The sequence below is a fragment of the Balaenoptera borealis genome (genome assembly GCF_965194805.1).
Source record: "Balaenoptera borealis genome assembly, chromosome: 20".
NCBI lineage: Eukaryota > Metazoa > Chordata > Mammalia > Artiodactyla > Balaenopteridae > Balaenoptera > Balaenoptera borealis.
The window spans coordinates 60,985,331-61,011,570 of record NC_138879.1 but is presented as its reverse complement, the minus strand read 5'-3'; the positions used below and the strand labels follow the sequence as shown (position 1 = coordinate 61,011,570).

General features: G+C 55.5%; 1 protein-coding gene across 5 annotated transcripts in view; it reads right to left on the bottom strand.

The window, feature by feature from the left end:
• TNFRSF13B (TNF receptor superfamily member 13B) overlaps positions 1 to 25,522 on the bottom strand; it is a 63,654-nt gene extending 38,132 nt beyond the window's left edge. For 3 of the 5 annotated variants that reach the window (XM_082374544.1, XM_082374547.1, XM_082374548.1), the window contains exons 1-2: positions 19,526 to 25,522; positions 19,120 to 19,280 (exon numbers count right to left, since the gene is read on the bottom strand). The gene's annotated coding sequence lies outside the window, so the exon portion shown is untranslated. The remainder of the gene's footprint in view (positions 1 to 19,119; positions 19,281 to 19,525) is intronic. The other 2 variants (XM_082374545.1, XM_082374546.1) reach the window with 2 other exon arrangements.
• Positions 25,523 to 26,240: the final 718 nt, after the last annotated feature.

Below are 26,240 nucleotides of genomic sequence, written 5' to 3'. Positions count from 1 at the left end.
GGAGATTTGTTTTTAGCTAAAGTATCCGGAGGACTTTTCGCGACCAGAAAAGCTGTACTTGGCCCAAGTCTTCATCCAGAGGTGGGGGGGATGGGGGGAGGGTCACATCAGGCTGGTTCTACACCCTGCGGCGGGTTTTCCAGAAAGTTCCAGACACCTCCAGCGATGGATATCCCTTGTCTGAGTGCCCCCCCGCCCCAAGCAGCTGCGTGTCTGCCCTGAGGTCCCCGGTCACCACCCAGGGCCCCCCGCGGCCATGCCGGGCATGTGCTGTGAGGCGCCGGGGAGCCGGGATCCCTTTCCCGTGACCCGTGCGACCCCGCGGACGGCAGGATGGGGCGGCCGGGGTGCAGGCGTCTTCTGGCGCTGGGGGTGACGGGAGTGCAGAGCGCCCTGGTCTCCAGTGTCCTGCTCCCCGGCCGCCGGGCTCATGGTTTCCAGCCCCGCAGAAGCCCAGGGCCCTCCCCTCCGGCCGTGTCACCTCTCCCCAGACTCGCTTTGCCTGACTGTGGACTTCGTACGGAGGCGCTCCCAGGGCGTCTGTGCCGGTGCTCTGGGCCCCTCACTCCACCTGCGTCGCGTGTGTCGGTAGGTCACCCACTGCGTTGCCGGGTGGGCTGCGTCCTCAGGCTGATGGACACTTGGGAAGTTCAGTTTGGGGCCGTTACAAACAGCTGCCGTGAACATTCTTCTACCGGAAAGTTTACCCAGGAGTGAAATCGCGAGCTCGGGGAAGGCCGAAGCCCTTGGCCCCGTCACCCAGCGAGGACAGTGTCAGACACACCGGCCAGGCCCCGCTTTGGGCCCACGCCTCCCTTCCCCTGGCCTCAGTTTCTTCATCTGTAGAGTGGGGCGGCGAGGATGGGGTGAGATGAAGGCCTCAACCTCTTCCCCAGTAGTGACCCCCGCCCCCTCCTCAGAGCCCACAGGAAGCCCTCCGTGGCCCGGTGGGCTTGGGTGGCGGTGCGAGGGGCGGGTCTCACCCGTCCCAGGAGGGTAAGCCCTGGATCCTTCTTCCAGAAACAACACCTGCGGGGTCAGGATGGCTCTGACTCCACTCTGGGGGAAGGGGCTTCATGGGCCAGCCTCCGCACCACCATCCCCGCACGTGACGTGGAGTGCCTCTGGGCCCAAAGCAGAAGGGCACAGGGCCCTGCCCCCCGAGTCCCTGCCACCCCGGCCCAGGGCCCCTCCCGGCTCCCGCTCCACGCCACTCGCTGCCCGGGTTGGTGGGGGCTGGGGAGACCCTGCTGGGAACCTCTCTGGGGATGAGGAGCAGAGATGGCCCACGCCTGTGTCACCACCACCACCTGACTCACCACCACGCCCACACCTGAGTCACCACCACGCCCACACCTGAGTCACAAGCACACCTGTGTCACCGCTGGCCCACCAGCCAGCAATTCTCTGCCTGTAAACCCCTTTTCATTCCTCAGCTGCCACCCCCTGTGCTGGCTCAGGGCCCTCGCACGTGCTGTTCCTTCTGCTGGAAACACTCTTCCCTCCCTCCGCCCGCCTGGTGCTCCGTCTTCCTTGCGCCTCAGCTCTGCCTCTGCCGTCGGGAGGGAACCCCCGTCTCGGCCACCATGGCCCCAGGGCAGCCCCTCCGTCCCCGGGCCCAGCCCTGCTCGCCTCGTGTTTCAGCCCCTGATGTGCCGCCTGTCTCCTCGGGAGGGATCTGGGGAGGAGAGGAGAGACCCGTCAATGTCTGCCTCACTTGGAAGACGGACGTGGAGACGGAGACTTGCCCCAGGTCCCCGTGAGCGGTGACTCTGGTGTCGTCACCCTCAGAACCGTGTCCGAGCCCTCGCTGAGCAGAGCGCCAGGCCCGTGGGCGGCCTCGTCCACTCGCAGCCTGGCGGGGCTCTGGGAGGCCGGCGGGAGGGTGGTACAGGCAGCCCGACCCCGAGCGGCTCGGACGCCCCGCTTCCCTCCACGGCCCACCCCCCTCTGTTGGAAGGTTCAGGGGTCCCCTTCACGGTGATTCTGAGACCACCGCCTCCCACCTCCTCCTGCCCCGCCTGCTTCGAGCCACTTCCCGCCTCACCCGGCTGGGCCAGGTGGCCTCTCTCCTGCCTGCGCCCTCGTCCGTGTGATCCCCGCCCGGGACCAGCGCGACCTGTAGCCCAGGACACTGCTTCGTCCTCCTCTGCCCAGAGCCCTCCAAGTGGGAGCCTGAGGCCAGGCCCCTGCACCCGGGCCCTCCTCTCTAGGAGCCGCACGACCCCGCACACGGGCTCCCTCTCTGGGCCTCAAGCACGTCCGGGCCTTGCTGTGCAGTCCCGTGGCCTGGAGAGCTCTTTGCCCAGATATCTGCTAGGGGGACCCGTCGGCTCCTGCAAAGCTTTGTGGGCACCTCACCCTGTCCGTGAGGACAGCCCTGGCCGCGTCTGGCTTGTGGCACAAGCTCAACAAGCGCGGGGGTGCGGGGCCAGCACACAGCCACTTTGAGTGCAGTGAAGTCGGGTCACGGGGAACGCCAGAGAGCAACCCAGGTGGCACCGAAGGAGAGACTGCTGAAGGCCACCGTGAATGGGCGTGAGAGGGATGGAGGTGGCTCTCCCCATCTGCCCCGACGCGGACTTTGGGACCCCAGACAGCACACGCTCTCATGGCTCTGCCTCCCCCCGAGGTTCAGCCCTGCCCACCCACCAGAAGGCCCAGGACCCTGGGAACAACGGGGTGGGCGGAGGAGAAGATGCCCAGGGTCCTCAAAGCTCCACCCGTTCTGCTCCAAACAGGCAGGCCTGCCACCCCTTGGAGGGGTCCAGACGCTGGACTCTGGTCCTGTTGGCGTCCCAAGCTCCGTGTGTGACCTCAGACCAGGCGCTGGACGTGCTGGGCCCCGGTTTCCCTTCTGTCAAAACGAGAGGAGCGGACGGCAGCCCCTCTGTGTTCTGAGCGTCTATAAATACCGCACACGGTGCTTATCTGCTAGGAAACCTGCCCGCAGAACCAGCCTGACCAGTGTGGGTTTCACTCTGAGGCAGTAACCGCTGCACCTGGGCCGGCTGCGCCCCAGACCAAGGGCAAGGTCACCTGGTGCCCCCCCTTCCTCTCTGGGGGGACCGGGGTTTCACACGGAGCAGCCGAGGCCCAAAAATAGCAGCTGGCCACTCACAGGCCAACCCGCCCAGGCCCCAGAAAGGAAGTGAGAGAAAGGCGGGCACTTTCGTTCTTTCTACAGAAAAGAACTGTTTCTAAGTATCTGCCAGGCACAGGCCTGGCCCCTCCCCCCCCCCGGTTCTCTGGGGCGGGGGGTGGGGGTGGCTCCAGCTGTGATGTCCCCGAGCGGACGGGTGAAGAGACGGAAGTGCAGTCACACTCACAAGGGATGGGGCTGAGACTGGACCCAGGACTCCGTCCTGCATCGTTCTGTGGCTCGCAGGAGTTCAAGGGGGTCGTGCTGACAAAACTGTGTAAAGAAAGCCCCATGGGGGTCCTCCTGGTGACCCTCCAGGAGCAGGTGACTCAGGGTAGATTCCTTTGTGAGGTACCTTCACTTGTAGGTTGAAATAGTCACCCTGCCTTTCTTAGCTTAAACTAGCTGGGGTAGTGCAGAGTCACCTGGCCAGCCAGGCCCCTCGTGGGGACTTCGGAGGAGCTTCTACACACGGGCCCCCGGACACAAGGACAACGATGGTCCTTGCAGAGCCAATCGGAGCAGAGACGACGGGGAGGGTGTGAGTGTGTGGCTCTCGCGGGCCCCGCCCACCTTCGTCCAGCTCCTCCTTGTTCTGGGCGCTCCCCCGTTCTCTTGCCCAGACTCCGCCCGGTGCAGCAGCAGGGCGCAGGATGAATAAGACGTCCTGCATGTCCTGACAACGGAACATTGCACAGCAGGAGAAAGAAGGGGATCCTGTGTGTCACCTGCGGGCTGAAGAAGAGTCGCTCCATTTGTGTGAACTTTAATCACAGGCCCCAAGTAGCACCTGCTGTAATCCATGCACACTCACATACAGGTGTAAAATGTAAAAAGTGGGCCAGAGCGCACAAACCAAACTACAAGCATGGTTACCTCTGGGAGGCGAAATGGCACCGGTGGGCTTGGTCAGAGGGAGTGGGTCAGGAAAACACGGAGCAAACACAACCAGTTGTAAACAAGGCCCGTCTGGGAATTTGATAAATTATGTCTTGCAGTACAATGAATATTAAAAGTCTTCTGGGCTTTTGTTCAACTGTTGAATTCCAGCACAGAGTTTGCTGAGCCCGACTATATACTGGGGTGCAGGGCAGAGAGTGTGGGTAAAGCAGAGCAAGTCTTCCGCCCCCCCCTCCAAGTTCATGGTCCCCTTAGAGAGACACACGGTAAACGAGATGAACAAGGAACATGGGAAGCGTGTCGGGTGCTGAGAAGGGCAGGAGTGGGGCCCTGGGGGCTGCAGCAAGACGGGGAGAGCGTCCGTCCCTGTGGCTGCCGTGGGGAGGTCCACGAACTTGGCAACTCAGACGACGCGCACTTATCCCCTCGCCGTTCTCAAGTCCAGAAGCCCCGGCTCCGCACCACTGGGCCCGGGAGAAGGCGTGGGCAGGGCTGGCTCCTCCTGGAGCCCCGGGGCAGAGACCCTTCCCTGCCTTTTCAGCCTCCTGAGCTGCACTCCTTGCAGCCCTCGGCTCCCGGCCCGTCCTGCGTCTCCCAGCCAGCAGCCGGGCATCCTGCTTCGGCCACGGAACCTGCTGCTTCTGCCTGCCTCTCACGGGGCACTTGAGATCACATTTGGGGCCCACCTGGGTAACCCGGGCCCACCTCCCCATCTCGAGATCCTCAACATAATCGCGTCTGCGAAGTGCCTTTGTCATCCGCGGAACGCTCGCAGGCCCAGGGGTCCGGCCCTGCGGGTCTTTGGGGTCAGCATGTTTGTCTGGGAGACCTCGCGACAATGTGGTGTTTGGATGAAGGCCTGAGGGGCAGGAAAGGGAGGTGCACGTTTCTCTTTGGAGGCACATCCCAGGCAGAGGGAGCGGCCTGGCAAGTTCGCGGCACCTCAGCTATTTCCAGGTTTGGGAGGTTACCAGCAGAGCTGCGTATTTGCCTGGCGTTCGCGTTTTGCACGGACATGTTCTTTCGTTTCCCCTGGGTGCACGTCTAGGAGTGCAATCGCTGGATCACACGCTGTAGGCACATGTTTACAGTTTCCAGAATCTGCCATATTATTTACCAAGACGGTCACACAGTCTGTGTTCTGAGTCCCGCTCCTCCACGTCCTCAGCGGCACTCGGTGTGGCAGCCATTGTAATAGGGGGGCAGACGTGTCTCCTTATGGGTCTAAGTCGCGTTTCCCTAACGACGGATGATGTTGAGCAGGTTCTCACGTGCTTACTGGCCGTTGTAGATCTTCTTTGATCAAGTGTCTGTTCAAAGCTTTTGCCCACTTTAAAAAATTGGGTTGCCTTTTTTTTTTTTTTTTTAATTAATTAATTAATTTATGGCTGTGTTGGGTCTTCGTTTCTGCGCGAGGGCTTTCTCTGGTTGTGGCAAGCGGGGGCCACTCTTCATCGCGGTGCGCGGGCCTCTCACTATCGCGGCCTCTCTTGTTGCGGAGCACAGGCTCTAGACGCGCAGGCTCAGTAATTGTGGCGCACGGGCCCAGCTGCTCCGCGGCATGTGGGATCTTCCCAGACCAGGGCCCAAACCCGTGTCCCCTGCACTGGCAGGCAGATTCTCAACCACTGCGCCACCAGGGAAGCCCCTTATTTTCTTATTATTGGATATGAGTGTTCTTTACGTATTCTGCATAAAAGTCTTTCATCAGAGATTTGATTTGCAAGTGTTTTCTCCTGTCTGTGGCTTGTCTTCTCATTCTCTTGAACAGCATCTACCGAAGAGCAGAAGTGTTTTGTTTGAATGAAATCGATTTACCATTTTTTTTCTTTTATGGTTCGTGCTTTTGGTGTCGTATCTGAGAAATCTTTGCCTAACCAAGGTTTTCTCATATATTTTTCTAGAAGTTTATACTTTTAGGCTTTACATCTAGGTCCATGACCCCTTTTGTGTTGATTTTTGTGTATTATGTTGATTTTTGTGTGATGGTTTATTAACAATATTTTGTGTTAATATTTATTTATTTACAGTAGGTCCTTGTTGGCTGTCTGTTTTAAATATAGCAGTGTGTACATGTCAATCCCAAACTCCCAATCTATCCCTCCCCCCTATTAACTTTTCTATATGGATCCAAGTTTGTTTGTTTTTGTTTTTTTTTTGCATACAGACTTCAATTGTTCCAGCACCATTTGTTGAAAGGCTAGCCTTTCTTCGCTGAATTTCCTTTGCACCTTTGTTGAAATTCACTTGTCCATATCTGTGGGTCTATTTCTAGACTCTCTGTTCTGTTCCACTGACCTAGTTGTCTGCTCTACACCAATACCACACTCTCTTGATTAGCGTAGCTTTAAGCAAGCTGGTGTCAGTTCTCCAACTTTGCTCTTTTTTCAGAGTTGTTTTGAATATTCTAGCTTCTTTGCATTTCCATATGAGTAGGATACATGTGTGTGTATATATATATCAGTTCTATTGTTTCTGTTTCTCTGGAGAACTTTGACTAATACAACCAGTGTTTAGAACAGTGCCTGGCACATAGTAGGCAATAAATGCTTGTTGAATGAAATAATAAGCTTATCTGTTTATTCACCCCCACACTGCCAGCACCTGACAGGCAGAACAATGCATGACAAATGTCGGCGTGAGTCTCTCCTGTTTAAGGCCAGGAACCCACACGCAACACTGTCTAGGGGTTCAGCTTGCTCACTAGGGTCCAGAGGCTTTGCACTTTTCCTCCCCAAGAGGGGTGACTGCGGAGTCTTACTCGGCCCGCTCCTCTTTCCTCAGGTTTTGTCTACAACCCACGCAGTTCTGCCCCCCCGCCAGGGGATGTGTGACAATGTCTGGAGACATTTTTGCTTGTCTCAAGGGTGGTGTGGGGGGTGGAGGCCAGGGACGCTAGCAGACATCCGACAGTGCACGGGACAGCCTCACAGCAAAGAATGATCCGGCCCAAGTGTGAATCGTGCTGACGTTGAGACACCCTGGTCTATACTCGCTGCCGGTCTAAACACTCCGCATTCGCGCCCCTTCACCCGCGGCTCTGTGCCAGCCTTCCGTCGGAACTGTGCCACTGCTACGTGGGATGATTATGAAACTGTAAAACCACAGGCAAGACGCATTTGTTTTACGAGGAACATCCTGGAGACCACAGCCATCTACGAACTTTGCATACGGGAGGGTTTTGTTTTTGAAAACTGAAATTGCGGAATAAGTGCCCAAAGAGGCGAGAGAGAGAGAGAGAGAGAGAGAGAGAGAGAGAGAGAAAGAGAGAGAGAGAGAACTTCACTATTTGCGTTCAAATTAGCAGCCTGAGTATTCTTGGCTCCTGATAGGAAAGGCGGGCGGGTGCCCATGTCAGAGGAGCACATCTGCGGAGGCTGCGGGTTTCGTTCTGACCGGCTTCCAATGCTCCTCCGGCCACGAGAGCGGCAGATGTGTAGGAGGCCAGATGCCTAGCTGGCCGCAGAGAGCGAGACTCGGGGGCAAACAGTGATGATTTAGTAGGAAGGGAAGATCTGCTGGCTGCCCACTCAGGGCGGGGCATGGTGGTGTGCTGACCCCCAGGATCTCGGACCGCAGGGCTGGGCGGGGCACCGGCCGGGCTGGCTCCCGCCGGGGCTGGGCCGAGGCCGGGGAAGGGGAGCCACCAGGTGGACCAGCACACGGAACCTACCGAGCTGGCGCTCTCCAGGACCGGGCTGCTGGAGTCTTGTGAGATTTACATTTAAATTCAAATTAAGTGGGACTTCCCTGGCGGTCCAGTGGTTGAGACTCCACACTCCCAATGCAGGGGGCCCAGGTTCGATCCCTGGTCAGGGAACTGGATCCCGCATGCCGCAACTAAAGATCCCGCATGCCACAACTAAGACCCGGTGCAACCAAATAAATAAATAAATATTTGTTTAAAGAGTGTGCATTTCCCAATAATTGCACTTGACTTTAGGATCCAAAAAAAAAAATTAAAATTAAATAAAGTTAAAAATTCGGTGTCTCAGTCCCATGAGGCACTGGACACCACGTGGCCAGTGGCCTTGCCCAGACCAGCACAGACAGACCATCTCCAACCACTGTAGTCCCTACGGACAGACGGTGCCCAGGGCCGCCCACGCCTCCTCCCAGCTCTTCTCACATCCTCGGCTCCCCTGCGGCCCCCCCAAAGGGTTGGGGGCTCCCCAGCTGGGTGAGAATGTCTCTCTCCCCTGTCCTCGGCGGTGATGGAAGGAAGGGTGGGGTCTCAAATTGCAGGGGGCCCAGAGGCCAGGTCGATAATGTAACAGAGCTAGCCATTGATACAAGGGCAGCTCTGATCTTTTAAAATTTTGTATTAAGGTAAAATCCACCATTTTAACCATTTTCAAGTGTGCGATTCAGTGGCGTTTAGCACACTCCCTGTGTTGTGCTACTGTCCCCTCAGTCTAGTTCCAGAACATTCCGTCAGCTCAGGAGGGGACCCTGTACCCACAGGCTGTCCTCCCTGTCCCCTCTTCCCTAAGCCCCCAGCAACCACAAATCTCTGTTAGCTATTCTGGATATTTCATATAAATGGAACCTACAACACATGATTATTGAATCTAGCTTCTTTCCTTAGCATAATGTTTTTAAGGTTCATTCACGTTGAAGCAGGAATCAGCACTTCATTCCTTTTTATGGCTGAGTAATATTCCAGTGTGTGGATGGACCACGTTTGTGCATCCATTCATCAGTCCGTGGGCACTGAGGATGTTTCCACCTTTGGGCCACTGTGAACAATGCTGCGATGAACGCTTGTGTACGAGTGTTTGTTTTCAGTCCTTTTGGGTGTTTACCTAGGAGTGGAAATGGGCGTCATGTGGTAATTCTGTGTTTCACTTTTTGGAGAATTGTCAGACTGTTTTCCACAGTGGCTGCACCATTTTACATTCTTAGCGATGGAAGAGTTCTGATTTCTCCACGTTCTTGCCAACACTTACTATTTTCCTTTAAAAAAACCAAAACTATAGCCATCCTAGTGGATGTGAAGTGGTATTTCACTATGGTTTTTAAAATATTTATTTATTTTATTTATTTATGATTTTTGGCTGCGTTGGGTCTTAGTTGCGGTACGTGGGATCTTCGTTGCGTGCAGGCTTGTTTCTAGTTGTGGCTTGTGGGCTCCAGAGTGCGTGGGCTCTGTAGTTTGCGGCACGTGTGCTCTCTAGTTGAGGCGCACAGGCTCAGTAGCTGCAGCCCGCAGGCTTAGTTGCCCTGCGGCATGTGGGATCTTAGTACCCCGACCAGGGATTGAACCCGCGTCCCCGCATTGGAAGGCGGATTCTTAACCACTGGACCACCAGGGAAGTCCCTCACTATGGTTTTGATTTGCATTTCCTTATTGACATTACACGTTTTCATGTGCTTGCTGGCCATTTGTATATTTTTGGAGAAATAGCCATTCGGGTCCTTTGCCCATTTTTAAATTGGGTTATTTGCCTTTTTGTTGTTGAGTTGTAGGAGTTCTTTTTGTATTCTGATATTAGACCTTTGCAAGTATTTTTTCCCACCCTGGATTGTTTTGGCTGTTTAGGGTCCCTTGCAATTCCATACAAATTTTAGGATCAGCTTTTCCATTTCTAAAAAAAAGGCCATTGGGATTTTGATGGAGATTTCATTGAATCTGTTTATTGCTCTGGGCAGTATTGCATCTTAACAATATTAAATCTTCCAGTCTATAAACACAAGATGTCTTTCCATGTATTTAGGTCTTCTTTAATTTCTTTCAGCAGTGTTTTGTAGGTTTCAGTGTACAAGTCTTTCACCTACTTGGTTAAAGTTATTCCAAAGTATGTTATTCTTTTTGATGCCATTGTAAGTGGAATTATTTTCTTAATTTCCTTTTTGGATTGTTCACTGCTTTTTGGACTGTTCATAGTGTATAGAAATACAACTGATTTTTGTGTGTTGATCCTGTACCTGGCAACTTTGCTAAATTTGTTTACTAGCACTAATAGTTACTCAGTGGATTTTTTGAATTCTCTATATGTAAGGTCATGTTATCTATGAACAGAGATAGTTTTACTTCTTCCTTTCCAGTTTGGATATCTTTTGTTTCTTCCTTTCTTTTCTTTTCTTTTCTATTTTTTTTTTTTTTTTTTTTTTTTTTTTTGCCTAATTGTTCTGGCAAGGATTCCACCGCTATGTTGAATAGCAGTGGTAAAAGCAGGCATACTTGTCTTGTTTCTGTCTTAGGGGGAAAGCTTTCAGTCTTTCACCATTGAGTATGATGTCAGCTCTGGGCTCTTCGAAAACATCCTTTATCACACTTAGGAATTTTCCTCTATTCCCAATTTGGTGAGTGTTTTATCATAAGGGGTGTTGGCTTTTGTGAAATGCATTTTCTGTGTCAGTTGAGATGATCGCGTGGCTTTTTTCTTTCATTCTATCAATGTGGTATATTACATTGATGGATTGGGTAGCACTGATTTTACAAGATAAGCTGGAAATCTGAATTCCAATGGGAAGTCTTCTTTCTCTGAAACGTTGACATGCGTAAAAACATTGCATGGGCCAAATCAAAGTCAGCTGAGAGCCAAGTTGGCTCTGGGGCCACCAGTTTGAAATCTCTGATCAAGAAACTTAAACATTATTCTTCCCTTTGACTTAGGAATTCCACTTTCAGGGATCCATCCCGAAGAAGTAATCCAAAATACAGGCAAAGTTTTAAACCTACACTTGAGTGTCATTTTTAAAGCCTGGAGTTGGAAAGTTCCTGAACACCCAGCAGTGGAGGCCTAAGGGTGCCTTGTTTGCCAGGGAACCCGGGTTTTACCGCCATTTAGGGAGGTTTTTATGAAGATGGAGGGCCAGGAACAGACCCAGGCGAATGATATTAATGACTGTCGTTCCCTGGGACCACAGTTGTCGTCTGCTTTGAATAAATGCTTTTCTTCTTATGACAAGAGGCAGAGGGATTGCCCAAGGCCTCCCTGTTGGCTGGGTTGGTTGGTCAACAGTTTCCCAAAGGTGGCACAGTGTGCTGATGTAACCTTTCTATTTGGCACTTTCTGCATTTGACTCACATTTGAAAACATTCTAATCTCAGGAGCACATTTCCATATACCAATCTCCATTTTGCTGCTTACGTGGTCCACTCCCGTTTGCCGGTTGGTCATTATACGTTAATTGCTTTGGGCAGAAGTCCGTCCCTCTGCCCCAAACATCCCTATCCTTTATAAGCACTTGAAGCAAAAACCACCTTGAATGTAGTTTTGGGCATGACTGGCTGCCAGAGACCCACACCTGTTTAAGAATTAAACACCAAGTACAACAGCGTCCCTCTGTGCTGCTTTTGACCATTTAAACTGTAGCCTTACAGTAAGCGACTTGGATAGAGGCTGGCCTTGAGATTTACTTTATGAAGCGTGCCACACCACAGAGATCTGATGGTTCTTTCCGTGGGTTCATCCTGTAAATCCTGAATTCCATTTTGACTATTCCAGGTCTAGGTATCCATGATGGTGCCTTAATAAGAAAAAAAAAAAAAAATCCTGCTGCAGTTTTCTGGGTTTTTTAAAATTTATTTATTTGTTTTTGGCTGCGTTGGGTCTTCATAGTGGTGCGTGGACTTCTCACTGCGGTGGCTTCTCTTGTTGCGGAGCACGGGCTCTGGGTGCGCGGGCTTCAGTAGTTGTGGCACTTGGGCTCAGTAGTTGTGGCTCGCGGGCTCTAGAGCGCAGGCTCAGTAGTTGTGGTACACAGGCCTAGTTGCTCCGCGGCATGTGGGATCTTCCCGGACTAGGGCTCGAACCCGTGTCCCCTGCAATGGCAGGCGGATTCTTAACCACTGTGCCACCAGAGAAATCCCCCTGCTGCAGTTTTAATACCAAAGTAGGGGTGGCCCATTCCTGCTGCATAAGGATGAGGCAGGACGGGGCAGGGGCTCTGACTACCCAGAGTCGTGCTGGGACATCGTTGTAGAGGTGAGTGTAGGCGGGAACATGCTTCCCAGCCAGCAGGTACAGTGCAGTGCGGCGCAGACCCCACCCAGCGGCCCATGTGCCCTGCTGGGCGCGGAGGACAGGGGCTGGTCCCGGTGGTGGTCGGGGAAGGCTGCATCAGGGGCCTCTGATGAGTTCAGTAGAATGCACCCAAATTCACATCCTCCTGGCCTGCGATGTGATCTCACTTGGAAATGGTGTCTTTGTAGATGTGATCGAGTTAAGATGAGGCGTACTGGATCCGATGACTTGTGTCCTCACGGGAAGAGGGGAGCGTGGACGCAGATGCACGGGGAGGCGTCGTCCTGTGAGGAGTGAGCAGAGGTGGGGCAGGGGGCCACCACCCCCACCCCCGGGAGCTGGGGAGCTTCCTGGCCCCGGCTTTCGGGGAGGGGGGGCCTCTGGGCTCGGAGAGGGGGGCTCTGGGCTTTATCCCTCCCCCTGGGAGGGATAAAGTTCTGTAGCTGTCACCCCCGGGTTGGGCTGCGGAACCGCACAGACCCCGCCCGCACCCGCCCGAAGCCCGGCCCCGAACGCACCCGCGCGCCCCCCGCCTCCGCCAGCAGGTGGCGCCCCGCCCGTTCGGCGGCCGCGCAGCCCGGGTGTGGCCGGTGTGGCCGGAGAGTGGCGTCCGCGGGGCCGGGTTGCGCGGTGCCGGCTCCGCCCGGGCCACCCTGATGCTGAGGCCCGTGTCAGGGCCCCCCCAGCTGATCCACCTGCGTGAGGAGAGGGGTCGCCCCTGCGGGGGGAACCAGTCCGCCGTCCTCCCTCCGGGCCGGCCGCCAAAGGACACCGGGGCTCTGGAAGGAGCGCGCGGAGTCTAAAGTCGGCCGAGCCAGGCCCAGCCCCACCCCCCAGCCTCAGTTTCCCTGGTGACACTGGCCCGAGCTGCGCTCCACGGAGCTTGTACAGGTGTGCGGCTCTGCCCACAGACCCGGGCCGACAGCAGAGGAACCTCTCCAGGTGGTCTTGGTTTTTATTTTGAGGGTTTGTTGTTTTAGTATTCTTATTGTGGTAAAGTACACGTAACGTAACATTTACTATTTTAAAGTGTACAGTTCGGTGGCATTAATGTTCACGTTGTTGTACAACCATCACCACCATCATCTCCAGAAATTATTCATCTTCCCAAACTGAAACTCTGTCCCCATTAAACCCTCACTCCCCACCCCTCCCCCAGCCCCTGAGAGCCACCCTTCCACTTCCTGCCTCTGTGGCTTGGGACTCTAGGTGTCTTACATAAGTGGGATCATGCAGTGCTTGTCCTTTTGTGCCTGGCTTGTTTCACTCAGCAAAATGTCTTCAGCTTCATCCGTGTTGGAGCCCGTGTCTGAATCTCCTTTCTTTCCAAGCTGAATAATATTATTCCGTTGCATGTGTAGACCACACTTTGTTCATCTGTGAACAGACGTTTGCTTGCTTCCACCTTTTGGCTACTGTGAATTGTGCTGCTCTGAGCATCTGTGGGCAGGTACATGTGGGAGGCACCTGTCTTCCCAGGGCCTGTCTCTGAAGGGCCCCCAGAAGTGTGGGTGCCCCCGTCGTAGAACGAGCACACGCTCTGGCATCAGGTGTGGCCTGTGTCTGCAACGTGCGTTCCACACCCGAGCTGGGAGAGCATACCCGGATTTGCAGCTGATTCATCCTGCAGGCGCCCGGCTGAGCTGAGGTTTCTGAGACAGAGCCGCCTCCGCCTGCCACTCTTCTTCCTAAAAAGGCACCGCGTTCAAATAGCTTCTCCAGAAAAAAGACAAAGAATCTTCTCACCTTGAAACCTCATCGCTTATGATCCTTAAAATCGTGCACACGTAACATTTATGTAACGGTGTTCACGTGACACATAAAGGCTTCCAAGCTGCCTGGTGCGTTCAGGGGCAGAGAATGAGGGAGAAGACGTGAAGATCTGCTGTGCCTGGTCTGTCCACAGCCCAGCAGTCCGAGACCAGCTGGGGGACAGGCACTGACCACTTAGCGGTCGCACTGCCTGGGCCTCTGCTCTCGCACGCCAGCAGGATTTTCACTGCCTCCTGGAAAGCAAAGCCAGCCCAGTGGAGAGGCAGATGTTGGCTCAGGACAGAGACAAGCTTTCAAATGACTAGGGAAATGACCTTGAGAGGTGGTGAGCCCCGTGTCCCTAGAGGTATGCAAGTAGAGACTAAAAGACCATTGGTGAGGGATACTATGACAGGCAGAGAATGGGGGGTGGTTCTTGGAGGACCTTGGTGGCCCAGCAGTGTTGATGCACCTGAAGGAATGGTGTTCGCCAGGCTGCCTTGACTCTACAGAGCCTTGCATCCACCCAGACAACAACAGAGCAAATAACAGCACTAGCTGCTGCATGAGGGCCCTGTAGGGAGGGCCGTCGAGGCATGTGCTCCTGGCAGGAGGGCTGTGTTAAGAACGTGGCTTCTGGAGCCCAGGAATCTGGGTTCAACCCCTTCGTGAGGCAGGACAGGACCCAGGTGGAGGACGTTTCGATGGAGGCGACAGTGAGCCTTTCCCACAGCCAGGAAGGAAGGGCCTCCACTCCAGGCAGTCCTGTCCTACTTGAACCATCACCACCACTGTCGTCATCCCTGTGGGAGTCTGCTGTGTGCCAAGTAGCATTTCAGTAACTCACTGAATCCTCCCCAGCCCTCCATTCTAAGGAAATGGAGGCCCAGAGAGGTTCATTAACTTGCCTAAGGTCACACAGCCGATCAGTGGTAAAGTCCAGTAAAGCTGGGATTTGTGGGGGCTCCAGCTCTGCGTGCCTATGCTCAGGCCGGCTGCCTGCAGCCCCCATCTCTGCTGTGATGGGACCCACAGCCTTTCGAGCCCTCTGTCAGCGACATCTTCTTGACCACAGGCTGCGTCAGTGATGAGTCACCTCCTTCATTCCAAGGAGGAGCTGGTTCTGGCCTGTTTACCGCCGGGGTCCGCCCGCAGACCTCTCCAGCCCGTCTCCTCCTGGAGCCCCTTGGCAGCCCTCGTCACGCGCCTTTCCGCAAGCCCTCTCTTCGGGAGGCCCCGAGTTTACACACACAGACGCTCTGGTTACTTCTTAGATTGCCTGCTTCCTGGCGACATCGTGGGGGACAGTGACCAGGTGAGTCTGAGGCTCATCCTGGGAGGAGCACCTGGGGCAGACACCCCCATCTGGAGGGCCAGCTCGGGCTTTGCATACATCAGGCATAAGCAAGCGAGGGATGTACGCTCTGGCACTAGCCTGGGTCTTCGGTGACATTCAGGTCAGGGGCAGCCTCCCAGCTCTGACACTTGAACAGGCCACGTTCCTTCCTTGGGCCTCAGTTTCCCCACCGGCCCTCTCAGGGGAGCCGTGGATGTTGTTAACGCTCGCCCACACCCCGCCAGGTCCCTTTCGTCAGACCCATGCACTGCCCGAGCTGCCGTGTGTGCTCACTTGCAGGGCTCACTCCTGCACCCTGGCCTGGGCTCCTGGGGCGGAGCCGCTGAACTGTGGGTGACCCCTCATCCACCCCTGTTCCGGGGCCCTCAGCTAGTGACCGACGAGGGCTGGAGTTGAAAGCCCAGGTCCCACCTACTTCCCCGAGATGGAATTTGTGCCCTGAGCCACCTGCAGCATCCAGCTGGGGTGGGGCTTCTCCTGAATAAACCACTCACACCAATACCTGTCGGTGGGCTCCTTCCAGAATCAGCCGAGGATGAGGGCATAAATCTCCCCCCACAGAGCTTGAGCCCACCTGATGTGACCCTGTAATAGAACCTTCCTTATTGCTTATCTCGGAAAGCACCTGTGGTTAATAGGCTCTGATGTTTACCTACCGTTCTCGAGGAGAGGCCATGCCCCTTCCCGAGGGAGCACCGCGTGGCTCTAATGAAGGAGGAGAACCTTCATAGGCAAAGCCCGTTTAAAGCACTTTGTTTTAGGAATCAAACTCACTTGCTTCTAGCAATGGCTGGCATTGGAAAGTCCCTTGTCTCTTAATATCCCAAATAAGGCAGAAGGAAACTGGGCTTGGCTGTTGAGCAAGAACCTGCTCATTGCCTGCCCAATATCTAATCTCCCCTTCTCTCAAGGTGACCGGGTGAGCAGCTAAGACCGCCTTTCCCACTTCCCTAAAAAACAGGTTGGCTAATGACATACAAGCAGAAGTTGTTGGGTAGGACTTCCAATAAAGCTCCTAAAGAGCTCGTGTGTGTTCCTCTTATTTTCTTCCTTTTTCTGCCTGCCTGGAACATATACATGATGGCTGGCACTCCAGAGGCCATTTTGTGACCTTGAGGATGGAACCAAACTCTAAATATGGCAGAACAGAAAGAGGATTGGGGGTTCCCGATGATGCTCTAGAGTTATCATACCTGTCCTGGGAGTCCCTGACTTCTTTGACCTGTGAGAATAAACCTCTATTTTATCTAAGTCACTATTTCCCAGGTCTCTGCTGCTTCTAACTAGTATAGATGTTACCACACGTCTACAGTTTTGATCCAAAGTGAAACAGGGTTCTCTCTTCCCAGTCTCTCCTTCACCAGGGCCACCTGATCCTGCTCACAGAGACTTGACCAGAAGGAGCAGGTGACTGTTTATATCACTGAGAAAACTACACCAACCCTGCAGCCCAGGCCTGCTTAAGACAATCAGAGAATTCCACCTTCTAACCTAGGGCCAGAGCGGGGACAGGTAACGCCCAGGGACTTCCTGATTCTGCACAGAAAAGGGGGAAACGAAAGTGGACACAATCCAGTCTCTCCCTCTGTGGGCTTTACCATCTCCATCTAATGAATGACAGTGACAGAGAATCAAAGTGCCAGAGCAGCACTGTTCATAATAGTGGGAAAAACCCTGGAAACAGCCAAATGTCCACGAGCAGTAAAATGGATCAGTTGTGTGTCTTCACCCGGCGGGCACGACGTCACTGAACGTCTGCTGCTCACGGAAACACACCTCTTGCAGGCATGACGTCCAAGAGAAGACACTGGATACGGACGACTATCGGCTGTATGATTTCATTCTGAACATGAAGTTCAAAATCAGGCAAAACCGATCTGCGGGTGGGAAATCAGGACGGCCATGACCCTTGGGAAAGGCAGTAGGTGGGGCGAAGGGGGCTCTGGGCTGTAGTCCCACAAGTGTGGTCACTTTTCAGATTCAGTGAGCTGTATAATTACGATTTGTGCAAATGTCTGCGTGTGGGTTGAACTTACAGAGAGTTGGTTGAACTTACAGAGAACTTACAGAGAATTCCTCCAGAGGAGGGAGGTGACCTAGTTTGGCAGATGTAACACAAAGCAGGCTCAGCACGTGGTGGGGTCTCGATAAGTGGCATTACGACCCGTGTGGAACTTTCGGTGGAAAGGGCTGGGTGCTCCCTGGCGTGTGGGTCAGCTTTTTTTTTTTTTTTTTGCTGAACCGCATGGCATGCAGATCTTAGTTCCCCGACCAGGGATCGAACCCGCACCACCTGCAGTGGAAGCTCAGAGTCTTAACCACTGGACCGCCAGGGAAGTCCCAACGTGGGTCAGCTTTGAAAAGGAGCTTCACTCAAGAGAGTGGACGTCGCTGTGGCACTTGGGGTGCCGTGGCCAGTGCAAGGTGGCGGGGGTGGATGGTATGTGTCTAGGCAGGCAGCCTAGACCCCCCCCCCCACAAACAACACCTGCGGTCCTTCCCAGCCCCCGACCTGAGAGGCCCAGCTTGCCTCTGGGTCATGGGGCCGGGGCAGTGTCAGGAAACCCCGTGTAGTACGCATCCTATGCACGGCTCTACTATACACGTTAGGTCCCTTTATAATAATTGCCTAAGGTAGTTATTACCATTGCAATCTGAGTGGTAATCAGGGTTCTTTTGGTTGCAAGTGAAGGAAATCAACTCAAACTGGCTTAACGAGAGAGTAAGAGAGAGAAGGAAGCGGGGGAGGGGAAGGGGGAAGAGGAGGGGGAGGGGAGAAGGGGGGAAAGGAGGAGTCCACATAGATCCACCTCATAGTTCGTAGCTGCTATGCGGTTTCCCATATTGTGAACATACTATCATTTATTCTCCTTTTGTTAGAAGTCTGAATTGTTACCAACTTGACCGAAGGCCGCGTGTGTGGACCTTGGCACAGCAGGGCAGATACTCCTCCCGGGCTGCTTCTCACAGTGGGCATCTTGGACAAAGGGGAGCACGCGTGCGGATCCTGTAGCTTGGTAGGTGTGCCAGTGCCCACCGAGAGCTCTGCACCGTGATGCTTTCCCCCCAGGGCTCTCTCCCCACATCCCTGGTGATGTCCGAGTTTGCCTTTCAGTCTGTGCCAACCTGGTGGGCCCGTGGCATCTTGTCCTTTTGTTTCCTGCTTCTTTGCTCCCGGGTCATGTGTGCTCTCGTGTGTGTCTGACAGCTGGTGGCACTTGTGCACGTCACCTCTTGGTGTCCTTTTCCAAATTGCTATTTGTTTGCCTTTTTCTTGCTGATTTGTACAGCCTTTTTACTAGTGGATGTTAACCTTCTGTCCTGGTTGACTGGTTACTGACATTTTCTCAGTTGATCATCTCACTTCCAGCCCTGTTGACGGGGGTTTGTGCGTTTGTTTTGTCCTGTGTTTGGCCTTTGGAAGCGTTTCAGGCTCGTGTAATCAGATTGGTCATTCTTTCCCTCTGTCATTTCTGGTTTCTGCATTAGGAATCCCCACTCTTAGGCTACGCTCTCGGCCTCCCTCCTCAGACTGGCCTGCCATTCTCTCTGGGTTGACTCCCCCACATCCCATTCTCTCTGGCCCTTCATGGAAAGCCAGGTGGCCGTCCTCCTCCCCCTGCTCCGCAAGAGCAAACTCCACGCACCCCGTCCAGGACCCCCCACCCTCCCGTCCACTTCTCTGACCCACCTTGAGGTCCACCTCTCACTTTTCTCCTCTCTGGAGCCTCAGAGCCCCGCCTGGTCACCCCTCCCTGACCTGACAGCAACGCTCAACACACCTGCTCACCAGCACTGCCCAACCCCGGGCCAGGGGTCAGCATGCAAGGTCACTGTTTCTCCAGAAGGGAGTCATCTGGTTGTCCAGATGATTCTGGAATGATCTAGAATCACCTGGGGCTTTGCCCCAGGTCTGCCCTGCTGGTGCCTCCTTCTCGCCTTCTCAGCCCGAACTCTCCCGTGTCTGTCCCGCTGCCCGTGATGGAGCACCTCACCTACAGACCAGGCTTGTCACAAGCTTGCAGACAGGAGTCCAGAGAAGCACGCCATGCGAGCTCCTGCAGCGGGCTCTGTGGTCCTCTCCTCGCCTGCTGGCCAGCGGCAGGGGGCGTAGGGAGCATGGTGGGCCTTGAAAATATCTCCACGGATGGAGCAGCTGTAGGAAAAAGGTCGCTGTCAATCAACCACATCCCGCCGGGCCCTGGCAGCCTCCTCGTTGCTCCTGGCTCCCGGGACCACGACTCCCGGTGCCCATGCCCGGAACTCCTGGTGCCCGTGCCAGGGTGGCCTGCGTGGCCAGGAGCAGCTGTTTCCCTCCATGCCCTCTGGGGGCTCCGGAAGACCCCGCCCTGCAGGTGGCAGGAAGGGGGCCCCTGCAGCCATAGCCAGTCTGGTCCTCACCTTCCCCTCCTGTGTTCATTGGCCAAGGGCCCCGGCCGATGTGGGGGGGAGGCCACTCTCAGGTGCGCCGGCGACGCCTGGTTCCCAGCTGCCTGGCTGTCTGCTCAGGTCAGCGCACACTTCTGCAGCATCCACTGTACCTTCTTGGTTCACTTGGGAGATTTTGCGGAGTGCCTGCTTTTCTCACTTCTATGACCCCTGACCCTTGCTTCTGTTTTGCCGAGTGCCTGCTATATGCTAGGCTCTCTTCTACGGGCTGGGGTTGCAGCCTTGAGCAAAGATGTCACTTTGTGTCCTCCCGGAAGCCGGCAACAAGACGAGCTAGAAATGCAAGGAACATTGAGGGACCCCCCCTGCAGTAAGTGGGAAGGGGGCCTGAGCAAGCAGGGGGAGGCTCCAGCCCACAGAGGAGTCTGTGGGAGGGCCAGCAGGGGCCTCGGCCAGGCCAGCGGTGCAGCTGGAGGCCGTCGGCTGACGGCACTTCTTGTGGCAGCGTCTCTGGAAGGGACATTGAGCAGCACCGCCCCCCCCCCCCCCCCCCCCGGCTGCCACAGCGAGATGGCATGCGGCTGACGTCCTCCCAGGAGGCAGGGGGCGGACAGCGTACCAGCTGCATTCTCCTTCTGGGATAGAGGCCGGTGCCAGTGCCTGGAAGGAAGAAGGCACCCCTCCTCCCTCCTTCGCTCCCTGCTGCTAAGGACAGGGACGTGGTGGTGGACCATCTCGAGCCTCGTGGCAAGACAAACGCCCTAGGGGTGGCCAGAGAGGAGCCGGGGCCCAGTGACTGCCGAGCAGAGTCTCCACGCCAGCCCAGCACAGCCTCCCTCCAGACCACGTGCAGGAGAGGTGGATCCTGTCTGTTTAAGCCACTGGTGTTACAGGTGACAGACCCTATATCCTAAATACAGGGATCCCATTCTTTTTGTCCACAACAGGACTCTGTCCAACAAACAGTGGCTGGAAAAGATCTCATCAGCCCCCAAGCCCCAGCCCTTAGCACAGAAGCTTAGTTGGGGGGAGGGAGGACGAGGGTGGAACTCCTTTGGGGCACACGATGACGTTTTCTATTGGTAAAATATACATGATGTAAACTTGGCCACTTTAACCGTTGTAAGTGTTCAGTTCAGTGGCATTAAGTACATTCATGTTGTCGTGCAGCCATCACCACCATCATCTCCAGAACTTTCTCATCTTCCCAAGCTGAAACTCTGCCCCCGTTAAGCCCTCACTCCCACCCCTCCCCCAGCCCCTGTGACCCACCCTTCTACTTCCTGTCTCTGGATTGGGACTCTAGGGACCTCCTATGAGTGGAATCATACTGTGTTTGTCCTTCCATGTCTTGCTTATTTCACTAACGTCCTCAAGGTTCATCCATGTCCTAGCAGGTGTCAGTTTCCTTCCTTTTTAAGGCTGAGTAACATTCCATTGTGTGGATGGACCACATTTTGTCGTCCATTCATTTGTCAGTGACACTTGGGTGGTTCCTATCTTCGGCTGACTGGTGCTGCTGTGAACACGGGTGTACAAGTATCTCTTTGAGTCCCTGCGCTCATTTCTTTTGGGTGTATTTATACCTGTAAGTGGAATCACTGTATATCTCTGAGTCCCTGCGCTCATTTCTTTTGGGTGTATTTATACCTGTAAGTGGAATCACTGTATATCTCTTTGAGTCCCTGCGCTCATTTCTTTTGGGTGTATTTATACCTGTAAGTGGAATCACTGTATAACAGGTTAATTCTACACATGACCTTTTAACTCGTTTTTAACTTACTTGGAGCCTGAGTCCTAACAGGGCCGGGTCCCTCCCAGACCAGCTGGGAGGTGGTCATTCCTGTCCTCTGGGGCCGAGCCGGGCCAGAGCCCTGGGCGCCGTGGCCCAGGAGGCCTGAGGCGTGTGGCTTTCTCGGGCTGGGGTCCGAGGCTGATGGCATTCTTTCGGCCCCGTCTCCAGGGCTGGGGGGCTTGGCATGGGGACCCCTAAGAAACGCTTTTCCCCATGACGGTGCAGCTGCCATCAGGAGGGCCACCCGGGAGGGTCGGTGACCCGGGGCCGAGATGCAGCTCCAGCTGCTAGCTCTCCAGGGGCCAGGCAGTCAGGGCCAGTGTGGCCGCCACAAACCACCCCAAGCTGGACGCCCTTCAGGCGGACCGGGGGACTCCTCGGGAACGAGGGCGCCAGGCCTCCCCTCCTGAGTCACGGGAAGGGCGCGGGCTGAGCCCAGAGGCCCCGGTCTCCCTCCTGGGGCCTCACCTGGCTCCTAGGTGAGGCCCACCTGCCAGACCCTGGGCGGGGGCTCTCTTTGGGAGTAAAGCCCCTGCCGCGTCCCCCAGAGGAGGGGGAGACATGCGGGTGGGCAGGGAGGGGCTGGGGGAGCCCTCAGGCAGGACCCCCGACTGACTGCTGGGAGGCTGCTCTCAGAGGAAGTTGCGAAATCTTCCTTGGGACTAATTTGGGTTTTGGTTCGGGGCCAGCCAGGCCTCTCTCTATGGCTCTGAGAACGTTCCCGGCGGTAGACATTCCTTCCGTGACGTGGCTTCATGAGCGCTAGACTGCCGGGTTCCTCACCCCTCCTGGGGGCCGCCCGCTCAGCCTCTCCGAAAGCCTTCGCACTGGGGAGGGAACGATTGCCAACACGCGGGACAAAGGGCTGATTCCCCTCCTGTACCCGTAAGGGTCTCGCCGCGGGGCGCTCGGTCAGGGGGCCCTGCTTCCAAGCCCTCTTCGCGGTGGCTCCCCGGGCGCTCGTGGAGGAGGAGGCCTGGGGGGCCGAGTGGGCAGCAGAGCCAAAGCTGGACCCCGAGGGAAGCAGCGCCCTGGCCTCCCCGTGCTGTTCTGCTCCTCCCGGGCCTGCCCTCATGACCGACAGACGGTGATGAGAAAAACACCGTGAACAGATGGCGGAAAACAGACCAAGGACACAGACGATGCACAGAAGGAAAGAACCCCAAATGGGCACCCCTGCATTCAAGGGAAACGGCGAGGCCCAGTTGGGACGTGCCGGACTGGCTCACGTCTTAATGGTTTCCAGGGAGTCCTCGGCCAGGGAGCCTGGGGCAGGTGCCCCGCGTGGCGGGCGTGGCGGGCGTGGTGGGTGTGGCGATGGTATAACCTTTCTGGAATGCCGAGACGCCTGCCACCAGGCAGGACCTGCCAAATGCCTTTGAACGCCAGCAGTGTCCCCCCCAGTCCTCCCAGCTTAGAATCTCCCGGAAGAGCCTGCTCAGAGGCGCGCGCGGCAGAGGCGGACGGATAGAGCGTTGCTTACGCAGGTGAAAAATACACGAATTCCAACAAAAGGAAGTCGTGGGCAGGCTGCTGGGGAGTCCTTCAAAGTGATGTTCTGGAGGGAATTTTTGTTACACAGGAAAATGCTCGTGATATAACGTTACACGAAAAGCCAGGATACACAACTGTGTGTTGAGGGAAAGAGGGTACGTGATTGCTTGCGGGCCAGGCGTTGAGCGGGTGAACGGGGCGCCTCCCTGAGGACTAAGGGACCAGGTCCCAGGGCCGGGAGACCCGCTTCCCTGCCTTGTGAACGGCTGAGATCTCTGTCGTGTACATGTATTATTATTATTGTTGTTGTTATTTTGCGCGGCACGTGCGACCTTAGTTCCCCAGCCAGGGCTGGAACCCGTGCCCCCTGCAGTGGAAGCGCGGAGTCTTAACCACTGGACCGCCAGGGAAGTCCCGACACGAATTATTTTAAAAGTTTCTGTTCTGAAATAATTCCAAACCTACAGAAAATTATGAAGAGTGAAAAAAGAACTTCCGTGACACCCTTCACCTTGGGTCACCGTGGTCAGCGTTTGATCACGTTTGTTTTCTCACTCACACTGTGCGGTGATGTGGAGTTATACGACGCTGCACGTTGTGCTTTACGTTATATGCGTCATACGTGATGATGACACGCAGTGATGTATCACGTGTGCATGTTTAGCGAGGTGTTTTTGTGAGCCACTCGCTGGTAGACTGCAGACCGCACGTCCTTCACCCTGATGACTTCAGGGCAATCCCCTAGGGTCCTGAGATCAAGGGCGTTCTCTTCCCCACAGCGCAGTGATGGAATTCACAAAGTTAGCGCCAATAGGCCTGGTATACAGTCCATATTCAAACTTTGTCACCGGCCCAATAACGGCCTTTAAAGCCCTTCCCCCCACTCCCATCTCCCACCCAAACCAGGGTCACATCTATTTCCTTTAATCCTGGAAACGGTCCTCAGCCTTTCTTCGTTTTCCATGACTGTAGACAGTTGCTTTGTATAAAGTCTGTCTTTGGGTCTGTCTGGTGTTTTCTGGTGATTAGATTCACACCGTGTGTCTTGGGGACATCGCCGCAGCGACCCCGCAGGGGAGTGAGCCTGAGCTAGGAGGCTGAGCGTCCTTGCCTGCAATAAAAATCCTTGTACTAGTGTCATTTGTACACGTGCAAATGTCCCTGCAGGATAAATTCCTAGGAGGGAGTTTTTAGGTCAAAAGCCATGTGCATAAAAAAAATGGGACTTCCCTGGCGGTCCAGTGGTTAGGATTTGGTGCTTGCCCTGCAGGGGGCACGTGTTTGATCCCTGGTGGGGGAACTAAGATTCCACATGCCACCTGGAGCGGCCAAAAAAAAAAAGTGCACTCGCACCAGCGATGTGTGAGGGCTTGTGCCTCGCACCAACATCAGCATAGTGTCAGTATTGCCAACCCGTAGGTGAGAAATGGAATTGGACTGTACTTTCAATTTGCACTTGTATTTTGAATAAGACTGAACATCTTTTCAAAAGTTTAAGACTCAGTTGTATATCCTGTTCTGTGGGCTGTCTGGTCATATTCGTGCTCCCTTTTCTGTTGCAATTTTGTTTGTCTTATTGGCTTGTGGAAACTCTTTACTATTACGGAAAGGTGAGTCTCGAACAGAAGGACGCAAGGATGGCAGCAGAGGGGGAACGTTCTTCCCTGAGGCTGCCCGTGAGTTGTTTCCTAAATCTCTGGCCAGACAGGTTCTTGCCACTTACTCTTTGGCTTCGGTGAGCCAAGCTACATGCTCCCAGTACATCCCCTGCTTGTTTTGTTTTGGCTTAATTCACCAGAGTGGAGTTCAGTGATTTAATGAACTGTGATATGTCTGCCTTCTCCCCCCCCCCCCCACAACGTAGAGGTCCCAGGAAGGGTCTGAGGGGGTCTTCTTCCTCCTGGACTCCCTGCTTCCTCTGCTGCCCCCTGATTCCCAGGTCCCAGGTGCCTGGAGGCCCTGCCAAGCGTCTGCAGCTTCCTGTGCCCCATCCCCTCGTCCTGGCCAGGGCTGCTGCTCTCTTTACTTAGGAGGTGGTGGCAGGGCCTGGGCTCAGAGCTTGTTTGTGCTTCCGGCTCTGGGAATGTGGACGGCGGGTGCCCCTTGATGATGGTACCCCAGGGTCAGAGCCCATGGGCCTCAGGGAGCCTGGGGCTGGCTTCCTCTGTGGATGGAGGAGATGCAGTGGCCAGAGGCTGCCTTTCGTGGGGAAGGACTGGCCGCCCCTTAAAGGCTTCGTGGGAGTGCTTGGTGCTGGCTGGGAGGAGGCGTGACTCTTCGTGGGAACCACCCCGCCTTACGTGGCCTCGGAAGGCCCTAAGGATTGCCACTGCGTAGCCCACCCAGGCCTCCCCTGAGCGCTTTCTCTGTGACACCCCTCCCCTGGGGAAGTGCGGAACTCACCCATCAGCCCCAGCGTGGGGCAGCCAGCAGCCAAGACCTGGTGGGAGTTGGCGGGTCAGTATCCTGATGGCCGGTGAGCTGGTGACTGGGGGCTCCTGCAGGCAGGGGAGCCCAGGTGCCCACGGCCGTGGCCTGCCCACCAGCACAGCCCACCGGGGCTCCTTCCCTTCCCTTCCACTCATCTACAGTTTTCCGGATCCCCTCCACCCAAGCCACCTGCCCTCAGAACTTGTCTCAGGCTAGGGGACCCCAGAGCCAAAGGAGGTCGCACAAGAACCCTGGTGGCTCCCCCTACCCGCCCAAGCCACGAGGTGTAATCCGATACTCCTGACCTGTAAATTCCACAGAATCGGAACCAGCCCCTTCTTGCTCATTGCTGGCCCCCAGCCCTGGTGGGAGGAACCTGGTGGGTGGTGTTGGGCTGGGGCTCCTGCAGAGAAGGTGGCGGGGCCGGGGTGGGGGGTGGGGGGGGCCCTGGGGGACTGAGGCCTTTCCCCAGGTGAGCTGGCCACAGGAGTCGGGGCAGCCGTTCTGCAGGGCTGAGTTCTGTCTGCAGCAATCCTGCCAAACCGGCTGGAACCTGTCTGGCTGGGTGCAAGGCCCCTGGAACCTTGGTCCTCCCACTCAGGGGCAGTGGCGTCAGACAAGGCCCACAGAGGCATTTCCACTGCTGGGCCCCTCCCTGGACAGAATCCCCTCCAGATCTGCCTGGGGGCCATACCCTGGGACGGTCTAGTTCTTCTACAAACCCAGAATGGACTCTAGAATTTGTTGGTCGTCACTGAACACATCCAGTGCGCTGGACACCAGGCTGGGGATGAGGACACAATGATGGGTAGCAGGATCTCATAGGATTTCTGGCCTCCTAGGGGAGCCCAGCCTGGATCGTGTGTCCCGGTCTCAAAGCCTCAAGTGCTGGGCAGGGAATGAGTGGGCAGCTCCGAGGGCCGAGGACAGAGGGGCAGGTGTGCAGGCAGATGGGAAGGTGGCTCAAAGAGGGCGGCCTGCAAAGACTAGTTTGGGCCTGGCGGAGGC